This window comes from Eretmochelys imbricata, chromosome 7, assembly GCF_965152235.1.
Source record: "Eretmochelys imbricata isolate rEreImb1 chromosome 7, rEreImb1.hap1, whole genome shotgun sequence".
Lineage (NCBI taxonomy): Eukaryota > Metazoa > Chordata > Testudines > Cheloniidae > Eretmochelys > Eretmochelys imbricata.
Window position 1 is genome coordinate 19674136 of NC_135578.1, and position 12773 is coordinate 19686908.

The window sequence follows — 12773 nt, forward strand, 5'->3', positions numbered from 1 at the left end:
TGGGCCCCATTATGCTATGCACTGTACAATAAATATCATAAAGCCACTATATAAATCCATGGTACACCCATACCATGAATACTGCAGGCAGTTCTGGTCATCCTAGCTCAAAAAAAATATATTAGAATTCACTTATTCCTTACTCACATTCTCCACACTATTTGTGATTTAATAGACCTCTATTATATCCCGCTTTAGTCATCTCTTTTCTAAGCTGAACGGTTCCAGTCTTTTTAATCTCTCCTCATATGGAACCTGTTCCATACTCCCTAATCATTTTTGTTGACCTTCTCTGTACTCTTTCCAATTTTAATATACTTTTTTTGAGAGGGGGTGACCAGAACTGCATGCAGTATTCAAGATATAACCATATCCATAACCATGGATTTATATAATGGCATTATGATATTTTCTATCTTATTATCTATCCCAGAGGTTCTCAAACTGTGGTCTGTGGACCACCAGTGTTCTGCAAGCTCCATTCAGGTGATCTGCAGATAGTTCCCTCTAAGATGCGTGCAGACATGGCTCCACATATTAGGTGCCTGTACCCTGGAGAAGACACACATGTACGGTGGGGTAGTGGCCTTGGGAAGAATAGTGGGTAGGTGGGAGGGGGAAGTGGGGTGAGAAGAGGGGGTGGGGGGAATTTGAGATGTGCAGGGCTGCGGAGGCCAGAGAAAGTGGTGACTTTCCTCAGCTCCAGGGCTGCGGCTGCTGGGGAGAGACAGCCCTCCTTCCCAGCCTCAGGTCTGTGGCTGCTGTGGTGGGGGAGAGACCCCCTGCCTTCCCAGCCCCAGCTTGGGGGCTCCTGAGGTGGGAGAAAGAGGGAGAGACCCCCCCCTCCTTCCCAGCCCCAGTTTGGGGGCTGCCACAGCAGGGGAGAGAGGACATATCCATTGCATTAGAAAGATAAGACTACTGGTACTAAAATATGAGTTGTGTGCTTTTATTTGTAGAACAAAAACGTTTATTATTAAGTTTTTTTTATGTAGTGCTTTTATTCAAAGCGCTTTACAATAGTTAGCTAACGGTACAAACAACATTTGGAAAGATCATTAAGTGGTCCGCCGAGACCCTCAGCAATTTTCAAGTGGTCTGCGAAAAAAGAAGTTTTTTCTGGATATCCCTTTCTAATACTGTTTCTGCTTTTTTTGCCTGTTGTTTCACATTGAGCAGATGTTTTCAGAGAACTATGACGACTCCAAGACCTCTTTCTTCAGTGGTAATAGCTAATTTAGGCCCCCTCATTTTGTATGTATAGTTGGGATTATGTTTTCAGGTGTGCATTACTTTGCATTTAACGTTGAATTTCATCTGCAATTTTCTTGTCCAGTCATGCAGTTTTGTGAGATCCCTTTGTAACTCTTCACACTCAAGTTGGACTCAACTATCTTGAGTAATTTTGTATCATGTGCAAATTTCATCACCTCACTGTTCACCCATTTTTCCAGATCATCTATCAATATGTTGAACAACACTGATTCCAGTACAGCTCCTTGGGGAACCCTGCTATTTACCTCTCTCCACTGTGAAAACTAACCATTTATTCCTACCTTTTGTTTCCCATCCTTTAACCAATTATGGATCCATGAGAAGACCTTCCCTCTTACCCCATGACTGCCTACTTTGAGCAAGAGTCTTTGATGAGGGACCTTGTCAAAAGAGCTTTCTGAAAGTCCAAATATACTATATCCATGGGATAACCCTTGTCCACATGTTTGTTGACCCCTTCAAATAATTCTAATAGATTGGTGATGCATGATATCCTTTTACAAAAGCTGTATTGACTCTTCCCCAATAAATTATGTTCATCTGTGTATCTGATAACTCTGTTCTTTGTTACAGTTTCAACCACTTTGCCTAGCACTGAAATTGGGCTTACTGGCCTGTAATTACTGGAACCCTTTTAAAAAATTGGGCCCTGTTCCCAGTTTCAGCCCAAGCAGGGGAATTTTGGGGGAGGGAGGAAGGGATGTAATTTCCAAGGCCGATGGCAGTAGTAGGCCTTGCAGCAAGGAATATCAGTAAGGAGTGTATAAGCAATCCTTTCCTCAGAACAGGGAGCAAACAGGGAAAGAATGTGAATCTCCCTTCTGAGAGAGGGAGATAGAGACTAGAGTCTCTCCAGTTGAAGGACCTGGGAAAGCATGGGATGGATTTTTGAAAAAGGAGGTGACAATGCCCAATAGAAGACCTATAAAGACAGCCAGACAGATGAGTAAGGGACCCTTAGGAGGGGGTGTTGCTTTGGTAAAACAGTCAAAAAGTAAGCCATATCTTGAGAGAGGAATAAAGGAACTGTGGCAATCTAGGCCCAAAGCTGGAGATTGCAAAAGGAGAGCATGAGCAACCCTTTGAAAGACCAAATAGGCAGCATATAGATCCTGGAAAGAGAATATACATAATCCACTGAAGGAGGGCACAGACTCAGAGAAAGATTGGGTGAGGTGTTGTTATTCTTTGAGAGGGGAGAAGACTAATAGATTCATGGAAGATTGTGATCCAAGGAAGAGTCTAGATGAAGGTTTTGGACTTTTATTATCCTGAAGGGGTGAAGTATTTTTGGCTTAGCCAGGGTGCTAAACTATTTTTCTAACAAGGGAGAGAAAATGGGGCCGCAACTGAAGCAATGAGATGGTAAGCAAACTATTACACTAGGGAAGATGAATATTGATAAGAGAAAGTGCTTACTCCAAGAAATATAAGTGGCTAGCTAGTCAAATTAGATTCCTCTGATTAAAACCATTGCTGATTGACAGACATAATGTTAGCACACATTCTCCAAAAAGAAGAAAGAAGGAAAATCTGTCTTGATGGTAACCACAGCTTTTGAATGCAAATAATCTAAAAAAAAAAAAAAAAAAAAAAGGCAAACATACTTTCTCCTTTGTACCATCCTTCTTCACTTCCTTGGCATATCATACTTTCTCAGGTGTTTATATTGTTATTGTTTCATTAGCAATAGGCAATGCAGCTGGCAGGCATGCATGCAGAGTTACAGAAAAGAGAACTTTATTCAGCATGATGAGTGGCCAGTGTTATGTAATGAAGCTCTGGAGTTCTATGTGCAATCAGCCTGGGCCTGACTTGGATCCATGAACACCTGGTGTCATGCCTCCTGAAGCCTGACCCTCTTTTTCCTGTTCCACTTATCATACCGTCATCAGTAGAAAGATGGGACAGGCATCAAAATATTATCTCATTACAATAGATACAGAACATCTTAAAACATGTTTGGAATCACTGAATGTAGTGTGGATTACACTGATTTATTAGTTTTCAATACTGAGCAACTTAACTTCTCAATTTGAATGTTGAGTACAAGTGAACTACACCCCTGGTTATGGTTTCTTTTGAATTAGAAAAGACAACACAATCCATTGGATAGTATATAAAATTGTTGGACTGTGACAACTGTCTTAGATAATACTAAATGAGATCAAACTTAAAAATTCTGCTTGCTGATACTGACTTCTATAAATAAATGGAAAAATTCAAGCAATTGTTAATAAATAATAATATTAAACACAGTCAATATCTATGCAGGCTTTTGTTTATTATCCTATAATCTTTATTTTGACCACCCTGGATCTATATGTTAGTTGAAGACTGCAGTTTTGTTCATCTTTATCTTAACTTGCAAGGACATGATATGATTTTTCTAAGAACATTTAAAATCCATGTTTATATGTACTCCTTCCATATCAAATATTAAGTAGAGAGAGGCTTAACCCCAAGCCCTGTATCTAAACACCAGATCTGGCTAAGAGTTTCCAGCTCAAATCCTTCTCTAAAATGGACAGAATCTGAACACTAGATCTACACATTCCAAAGCTAGGGGAAATTTAAATTCAGATTTCAAATCCAAAAATTCAGATTTGCATCTGGGATTGAGATTGCATCTCAGAATTATGGAGATAGAGTTTAGATCCAAGGTTTTGTTTAGGCTGATCTGTACAATTAAGGACATCTAGAAACATGTTCCACTAGGCTGGTATGACATACATGCTACTGCTTGATATTCCATTGAAAATCTGCTGCTGACATATGCACAGTGTCTAGCACATTTGATACAGTTAACTCAAAACGAAAGTATTAAAAAGGCATTAATTCTGATATTTGTTTTCAAAACTTTAATTTAGGGAAATCTTCTGACTTGAACAGAACATTTATTAATGTTTCACTGTATTAGGTTGACCACAGCTTACAATCCTTTTAAATCAATCTGAACAACTATCTACCATACACTCTTTTATAAAAAGAAACTTTAAAGGTTTGTCAGAAAAAAAGAAGTTAAGAAAATAAATATATGGATCAGGGTCTTTCAACAAAGAAAATGTCACACAAAAAGAGGATTTAAGATCCACCTAATTTGCCAGCACACTGAAGATGTTGTCATTTTCTGGCAGGCACTGAGTTTTGGTAATAGTAATAAATAAATAATATCTAGTTTTTATACAGAGCTTCTTATCAGTGAGCTCAAAGCAAAGATGGTATCACTAACCCCATTTTACAGATGGGGAAACAGAGGCAGAGGGCAAGAGGTGAAGTGACTTGCCCAAGGTCACCCTGCAGGCCAATGGCAGAGCTAAGAATAGAAACCAGATCTGCTGAGATCAAGTTCAGAGACCTACCACTAGACTATACTGCCTATAGATATGTGATCATTTGCATATACATAAATGGGTGTCTAGCAAGTACATGAGTACAAATCCCGGACTCATGTATGTGCATGGCTCGGTGAATACTTACATAGCCATATGCATGCATACAAATTGTTGTCTATCAAATGCATGAGTACCAATGCCTGACTTGAGAACACACATAGCTAGCTAAGTATTTACACAGTCATACGCATGGTACTTGCATCTAGTCATGAATACGTGAATGTGTGGTTACCTAGTTACTGAAAAGTTGCAGATTTTCAGAAATAATTGATTTTTGAATGTCAATTTTGCTGTAGCTTTCCTTTAAAAAACATCTGTAGATTATGTACAGTTGGAAAACGGTATTTTTAAACTAGGCAGCATTATCTAGTAAACTGAACATGCATGTGAACACTAGGGATTCCTGAGTCATAATCCTGGCTCTGGCATTGTGTGACTTTGGATAAATTATTTAACATCATTAAGTCCAATTCTGGAACCCACACTTAGGACCCGTCTACACGAAGACATGTGCATGCAAGCATGGGTGTAAATCTACAGTACACTAACCTGCCACACCCTAAATTGTCATGTGGATTCTGCTACCATACACTAAAATTTCCATAGTATATTTGGAGGCACTGTATCAGCAGCACTTGTTAAATGGGATAATAATTCCTCATCTCCTTACATTGTGCTGTATTATTTTACTGGGAACCAGCTAGTCATATTTAAAATAATTTGCACATTTACACCAAAAATGTGACCACCTGTTTCAAAACTCTACCAGAAAAATGCATTTATTCAACACAAAGAAAAAAATCCTTATGGCATAAATGCTACCAAATTAATGTCATTGTTGAAAGACGTAAATGTCAAAATACATTAGCTTTGGAAAATAAGAATCATAATGTGGTCAGTTGCACATGCAAATAATGACTTTGCATATGTTAATATGACAGAATACTTGACATAACACAAAACAAAGCCAAAAATAAGACAGGTTTTCTGTTAAAACCATACAGTATTTGTATTTCTCAGAATTGTCTTCTAGTTCTCCATTTTTCCCCCAGGCTGCTCAACTTGTACATATAAGCTTACAAACCATTTCCACCAGGACATTTAATATCTTTAGCTCAGGAGAAAAAGATATTAATATGTGCTCATCACATTTTTTCAGTTCTGTAACAAAGATGAAAGAAGACCTGAATACCAGATACCCTATTCAGTAACAAATTCTCTTCAAGGCCCCCTGGGCTTGTGTTTCATGGGATGCAATCTCACCCACTCCATTAGTTTTTTTTAAATCATATAGTGTAGATTCCTGGTGCCTTTTGTATTTTATAAAAATTCTAACAGCTAAATAAAACAAGTAATCAAGAAGCGTGTACACTGAACGAATAGGAGCTCATTCCCTACCCCTTCTATCTTCGTAGTCAACCAACAGCTGTGTGACACACTTCATTGTGACAGATCCACATGTGCTTTGCAAAATACTTAAGTACAACATCACTCTAATGCAGTCTCAACAGAGGTGGAAGAAGCAGCCAACTCGTTATGCAGCAAAGGACACAGGGTTGGCCAAGAACCTAGGGTAAAATTTGTTCTACCAAAAATGCCACAAATCTCTAATCTCAGAAGAAAGCAGTCACAAACTCCAAGCGCTGAGGTGAAATACTCCATGTATTCCACTGGGTGGAAGTGAAGCTGTGTCATTTCAGGGAGGAAGGACACCTAGTCCAACAGTGTTGGGATCTACACCTGGAGGTCCCAAGAAACCTGAGTGCTTCAAACCAGACACTCAGGACACGAAGTAGCCAGGAGGACAGACCATCACGGTTCTCCTCAGTTAGGCCACGGAGTGGAGGTTGACAGCCTGTAGTGGAACAGAGTTACTCCAGCAGCCCGGTACTTCGCTACTTAGGACAGGAAGGAAAGACCGGGCAGTGCAGGACCCAGGGAAGGGGCATACTCGTAAGGGAGGACCAGACCGCTGCTCCCTTCCCGTCGGTCGCGACACTCGCGCGCCCCCTAGGCCGACGCTGGGCGCTGGGCGCCGCGCTCCCAGCCCTTCCCACGCCCCCTCCCTTAACCCGCCCCGAGCGCGCCTTCGCCCTGCGCGCAAGGAAACCACGCCTCCGTTTCCCGCGTCCTGTCCCAACCAATCGGCTCATTTTAGAGGCAAAAATGCCCAGCCCCAAAGAGCGGATTGGCGAACGGGTGTGCCAATTAGACCACTTGGCCCGCCTCCCGCCTCAGAGGAAAAACACTCGAGGGACGCGGAAAAACACAAGATGGCGGTGCTGGCTGACGGCCAAGTCCCAGGCAGAGCCGCCGCCATTAGACCCCCGCTCCCCTCCGGTGTGCGCTCTGTCGATCTCTGAAGGGCCCGGCCGCGGCTGTGGGGGAGCGGCCGGTAAGATGGCGGCGGTCCCGGCCCCGTATGCAAAGTACCCACCGCCCCCTCCCCTCCGCCCTCCCGGTGGCAAAGGTAAAAGGGTCGGGTTCAAGCCGCCGCCTCCGCCCGCTCAGACTCCATCTTCCTTGTGTGTGGCCAGGGTTTCTCTACAGTGTGGCCGGACCCCTTCGCCCGCAGCCACCCAGCCCGCCCGGACAGCAAGTTGCTCGCACGAACGCCAGACCGGCTCGGAACCTAGGCGGGCCCGGCTCCGCTGAGCGGCTCCGGAGCGGACTCCGGCTCGATCGGCCCGGCGGCTCCCCGAGACCCTTTCAGGGAGCCACCTGTCAGCCCACCCCGACCTAGGCACGGCCGGCTCCCAGCTACCACCGACACCCGGAATCGGAACAAGGGTGCTCGCAAAGCCGGGCCCCCGCCGCTTAAACCGAGCGTGTTCTTTTCCCCAGGGGCCGCCTGGCCACGATCCCGCCGCCCGGCCCCGTTAACATCAGCCGGCGCGGGGTATTTTAATTTAGGAAAAAACCATTTACCTCCGGTTTTGGCGCCAAACGTGCCCCGACGGTGACCCGGGTCCAACCGGGCCTGTTAGGCAGCGATGCTGGGCGACGGCCCCGAGAGGGTGGAGGGGGGGCGCGCGCTCGGGTTAGTATTATTTGTTATGGGGGGGGTTTGTTTGGGTTTTGTGCCGTGCCCCTGTGAAAGGTCAGAGTTCGTGACCCCGCCCGCCGCTGCTGCCGCCTGGGAGCGTTTCCCCGCTTCCTCTTCCCAGCCCCACGCCGGCCACAGCCCCCTCCTCCAGCCTCCTTGCGGGGCGGGGCCGGGGGACGGCAGCGGCGGGGAGGGGCTACCTGAGCGCCTGGATGGAACGCTCGCACACCAACGTTCCAGCCGGCCCCGGGGGCCGAACGGGCGCTTTCCCGCCCCCCTTCCCCGGCCTTGCTGGAGACAGGGAGGGAGGTGTGCGGTGCTTCCCCCGCACACGTGCCGCTGGAGAGGCGGCTCAAAGCTGTGTGTCCCTCCATTTGTTGTTTGGTTGGGGGGTGAGCAGATGCGTTCACTCACCCCAGTTACTGTTGTGACAGGGAGAGCATCTGAGGAGGTTTCCCAGACGTGAAGATCACCCTCTCCCAACCCTTATCGCCTTGCTGTGAGGAGAAACTCTTTATCCCAGACTGGTACTGTGGGCAGTCATGGTTTACCTCCTGGACCATAAGGTTTGCCTGTACTCTTCTACTTCGAGATAATTGATGGTCTGTTAACTGAAGGTGAACTATGTGTTTGTAAAGGCCAGTGTGGCTGCTTCCCAAAGCTTTTCTGTGGTGTCAACACAGCAATCAGAGGTGTGACTGCAGCATGAGTAGGCGTACTCAAGATATCTTTAGTCTAGGGGCTTGGTCTACACTAGGAAATTAGGTCAGTATAACTGCATGTCACTCCGGAGTGTGAAAAATCCACACCTGGGACTGACACAGTTAAACTGACCGAACCACCAGTGTAGACAGTACTAGGTTGATGGAAAATTCTTTCATCGGCCTAGCTACTGCCTCTGGGAGGAGGTGGATTACCTATGCCAACGGGAGAACCCCTCCCGTCTATGTAGGTAGTGTCTTCACTGACGCACTGCAGTGTTTTATGCGTAGACCAGCCCTAACAGGCATCCCGATAGCAGTGAAGCTGCAGCAACACAGTCTTCAGTGCAGACAGTGTAAGCCTACCAGGGATGCCTGGCTCTAGTTACTGAGACAGCTAGCCTGCACTGAAGCCTGTGCTGTCATGGCTTCACTGCTATTGATACTCCTTCTGGCAAAATTAACTAGTTAGCATATGTCTAAATGAGTATGAGTTAACTGTGTAGACATACTCTCATGCTGTGTCTTCACCAGTAAAAAGGTGTTCCTTTTACAATGGAAAATTCACTTTTTTTACTAGTGAAAACAGTTGAAGAGGGAGATGCCCTATGCTTTTACTCAACGTAGAGTTTGCTCATGAAACCTTCAAAGGCTATGCCTTCATAGCCAAAAAAGGTGTATTTTACAGTGAGATATCAATTTAAAATCCTAGTGTAAACAAGGCACATGCAGTTTTTTACCTCAATGAAGTGAGAGGCTAATACTTTTGATTAACATAAGAGTGGCCATGCTGGGTCAGACCAAAGGTCCATCTAGCCCAGTATCCTGTCTTCTGACAGTCCCTGCAGAGTAACTGGTGATGTTGGTGGTAGGCTATTATCTTTTATGTGGGCAAGCCACTAGAGGTGGATGGTACATACATTTTGCTAGTGGGTTTCAAAGATGTTTGTTGAAAGCAGAGGAATTTTGAGACTTAACAATCCTGGATTCTATTTGAGGCCTGTAGGGGTATGTGCTCCAGTGGCTATAAGCCCTTCTGTCCCTGTTTCCCCTTCTTCCTTGTTTTCCCCTCTATTTGCCTCATTCTTCTAGCCTACACGCCCTTTAGCGTGTCCCTACTGTCTGCCCATAGTGTTTCCCATTCTTCATTTGAGTTAGGATGCCTTCTTTTCCACCATGCTGCCTTGGCACCTGCAGGAGGAACATTGAGGACACTCCTTTCATCTCTCCCTCCTTTCATTTCTCATGCTTGATGCCAAAATGTCCCATCAATGAAGTGGTTGTAATGATTATTTAACATGGTAAAATAAGAGTTTTCTTTAGCCTCTTTCTCAAAAAGGGCTAAAGAATTTTTTGTGAAACTTTCTAAAATACCAAAAAAAAAATAATTTTAGAATGAGGCAGATGTTCAGTATGGAAAATTTCAGCCTAAATCATTTAAGTTGAGCAAAGCTCTAAGTAACTGAAAACAGGCTGTTATAATGAAAAGTGTTTAGGCTATCCTTTCTATAGACATTGCTGCCAGCTCCACCTATAATCTGTATTTCACCTGTTGCTGTGATAACAGCTCCAAAACGAGTTATCTCACCAGTTGTAGAGATGCTCAGTGTAGAAGAGTGTTTAAATGCAGTGCTGGAATTTAAGTGTTTGTCTTAGTGTTAAATGGAAACTTTTTTCACCCTGCACGTTGAGCTCACAAATTTCATGGGGAGGGTAAGACTTGAATGCATCAGCCTGTCTTGACATACTGCAAATGATTGGGGAATGCTTATGTTCGCACTGAACTCTAGCATTCTCAGTTTGCATAGATTCATGAGTAGGTATTCTTTTTCTATTATATATACAGACATCTTATATCTTAATTATTCAGTAATGGTTTCTTTATTGCTTTTCCCTCTTCATTACACCAATAATACTATTTGAGTAGACTTGAAAAAAGATATTCTTGTGGGGGTTTTTTTAGATTGTCTATAATTTGCATGGATCGCTCTAGTTAATTTGTATTTTAGGTGCGGGGACAACTTGATCAAATTAATTTATGATCTTGATTGTCTGCTAGCACCTTAAAACAAACTTTGTTGCTTCTCTGTGTATCTTCTGTAGGTCTGTGATCACAATGTTTTTTGACAGTAAAAAGTATGTGACCAATTGACATGATATACCTAGGTGTGTTCAGTTCATACTGCTAAAGGGGCAGTTCTCAGTGTGGAACAGCGGGTCATCAGAAACACAAGTGAGCCAATAATGCTATTTTAGTTAATCTTTACATCTCTCTGTATGCATATAGACTTTGAAGAACTATCAAGGTGTGCATATGCAAAAATAAAGTGTTTGTGAGATGATTGTTATATGCCTTTTTCCCCTCATTCTATCCCTTCCCTACTATTTGTCATTATGTCATATCTTGTATTTAGATTATAGGTCCTCTGGGGGGAGAGACCACGTCTTCGTATGTCTTCTGTGATGTATCTACTATACTTTTGGGCACTATAAAAAATAAACAGAACAGTACATGGGGTTTCTAGATTTACAGATTAAGGACAGAAGCGACCTTTGTAATCGTCTAGTCTGACTTTCTGCATAAAACAGATGGTAGAATTTTACCCAGCAATTCCTGTCTTAATTCCATAATTTCTGGATCTTTATCACTCTAGTTTAAGAAAAGCAGACCATTTAAAATCATGGTTTTGAAAAGGAAGGAGAAGTTGTATCAGATATTGGATTATGGCACTCATAGTACAATTGGACAGTTCTTTTTTTATGAAACTGATTTGTTTTCTAAGAATATCTGGGAAAGGAAAAGGCAATTTTGATGGTAGACTAAAGACTTCTCATTACAAGGAATAACAGCTGACAATATTTCTGGAGCTTGTAGATCTGCTACAGAATTGATCCAATATTAATTTGAATTCTGTCTTTTTAAACCAAATATTAAATAGTCTTATTAAGCAAACCCTAAACAGTTTCAGAACTGCTTTCTTAACAAAGGAAAAATAAACTAATTGGGAAGAGAATATGATGTTAGGGCCCTGACTCAACTCCCATTGAAGCCAGTAAGGGTATACCTGGGGCTGGCCTGAGTCAGCTAAGTTGGGCTTGGGTTAAAGACTGTAAAATTGCTATGTAGAGGTTTGGGCTGCAGCCAGAGCTCTGGGACCTGAGAGGAGAGAGGGTCCTACAGCCTGGGCTGCAGCCTCAGCAGAAATGTCTACGCAGCAGTTTTTAGCACTGAGCCTGAATTAGCTGACCTGGGCAAGACAGTCACGCTGTGCAGGTTTTTTTCTTCCAGTGTAGATATACCCTAAGAGTCTTTCCATTGGCTTCAGTAGGCTTTGGATGAGGCAATAGATCTTGTTACTATCTTTTTTGCTACCCATGGGAGTGAGGTTTTCATTTCTAAGAAATAAGATCTGTTTTCTGAACAAATCTTTGCTCTTTGTCAGTATGTTGCAGTGAGCTGCATTTTGAAGTGAAATACCACAAGCAATAGTGTGGAAATAATTGTTCCCTTTTGTTGTAATTCCTTGTATTGTGAAAGACTTTTTTTAAAACACTTAGTGCTTGTTAATGATGATCCATTATTGTCCCTAGAAACGAAATTCCTTTGTCTACAGAAATGGTAAATCAAAAGCACCAGCAGGGCACCTTTTAATCACTGTCCATTCAGTGTGCCCCAACACTCACCTGCATAGATGACCTCTCAGCATGACACACTCATTTGAGACGTTGCAGTACTTTTATTCTGTTGGGAGTGTCAGTGTGGGTTCAAATTATTTCCAGTTCCTATGGCTCTTTCATTATGAGGGCACTGTTTGCTAGCAATTTGACTACAACAATAGTGCATTTTCTGATTGATCTGGCCCCTTTTCAGCTGGTAAGATAAAAGGTTATGTAAAGTGTTATCAGTTTATTTAAGCTGTCCATACGATTCCTTTTAAACTTGATTTTCATTTTCGTGGTCTGTGCTTGTTAACAAGAGGGAGGAAAGGACATAAAGGTAAAAGGAAAACGCTGGACAAACGTATCTCATGAATAAAGGGCCTAAAGAAATCTTCTTCACAGGGCATAGATCCAACACATCTGAAAGGGGCTACAAACTCTGATTTTAAAAGTCTCATTTGCAAAACACATAGCTAAGTGGTGATAGAAATAGAGTTGGTTGGAAAACAACACTTCCTTTTCATGACAGCTTTTAAGGCCTTGAAACTTGTTTTCATTCTGCCGTGGGATGGAAACGAAATGTCTTGAATGTTTTTGTGAAACAGAATTGTGTCAAAAGTCAGGGTTGGGGTTTGTTTTTGGTGGTTGTGATGGTGGTTGTTTAAATTCAGGTCTCTCTAGCAGTGACCGGAGAGT

The 12773-nt window shown here is 43.0% G+C and overlaps 1 protein-coding gene and 1 long non-coding RNA gene across 5 annotated transcripts in view; one reads left to right on the forward strand and one right to left on the reverse strand.

Annotated features, from left to right (window-relative positions):
* The window catches only part of NR2C2 (nuclear receptor subfamily 2 group C member 2), a 56799-nt gene extending 48982 nt beyond the window's left edge, over positions 1–7817 (reverse strand). For all 4 annotated transcript variants that reach the window (XM_077823064.1, XM_077823066.1, XM_077823062.1 and 1 more), the window contains exon 1: positions 7599–7817. The gene's annotated coding sequence lies outside the window, so the exon portion shown is untranslated. The remainder of the gene's footprint in view (positions 1–7598) is intronic.
* The window catches only part of LOC144268330 (uncharacterized), a 63180-nt gene continuing 57306 nt past the window's right edge, over positions 6900–12773 (forward strand). Inside the window, exons 1-2 of the long non-coding RNA XR_013346729.1 lie at positions 6900–7065; positions 8151–8282. This is a non-coding gene — a long non-coding RNA (uncharacterized LOC144268330). The remainder of the gene's footprint in view (positions 7066–8150; positions 8283–12773) is intronic.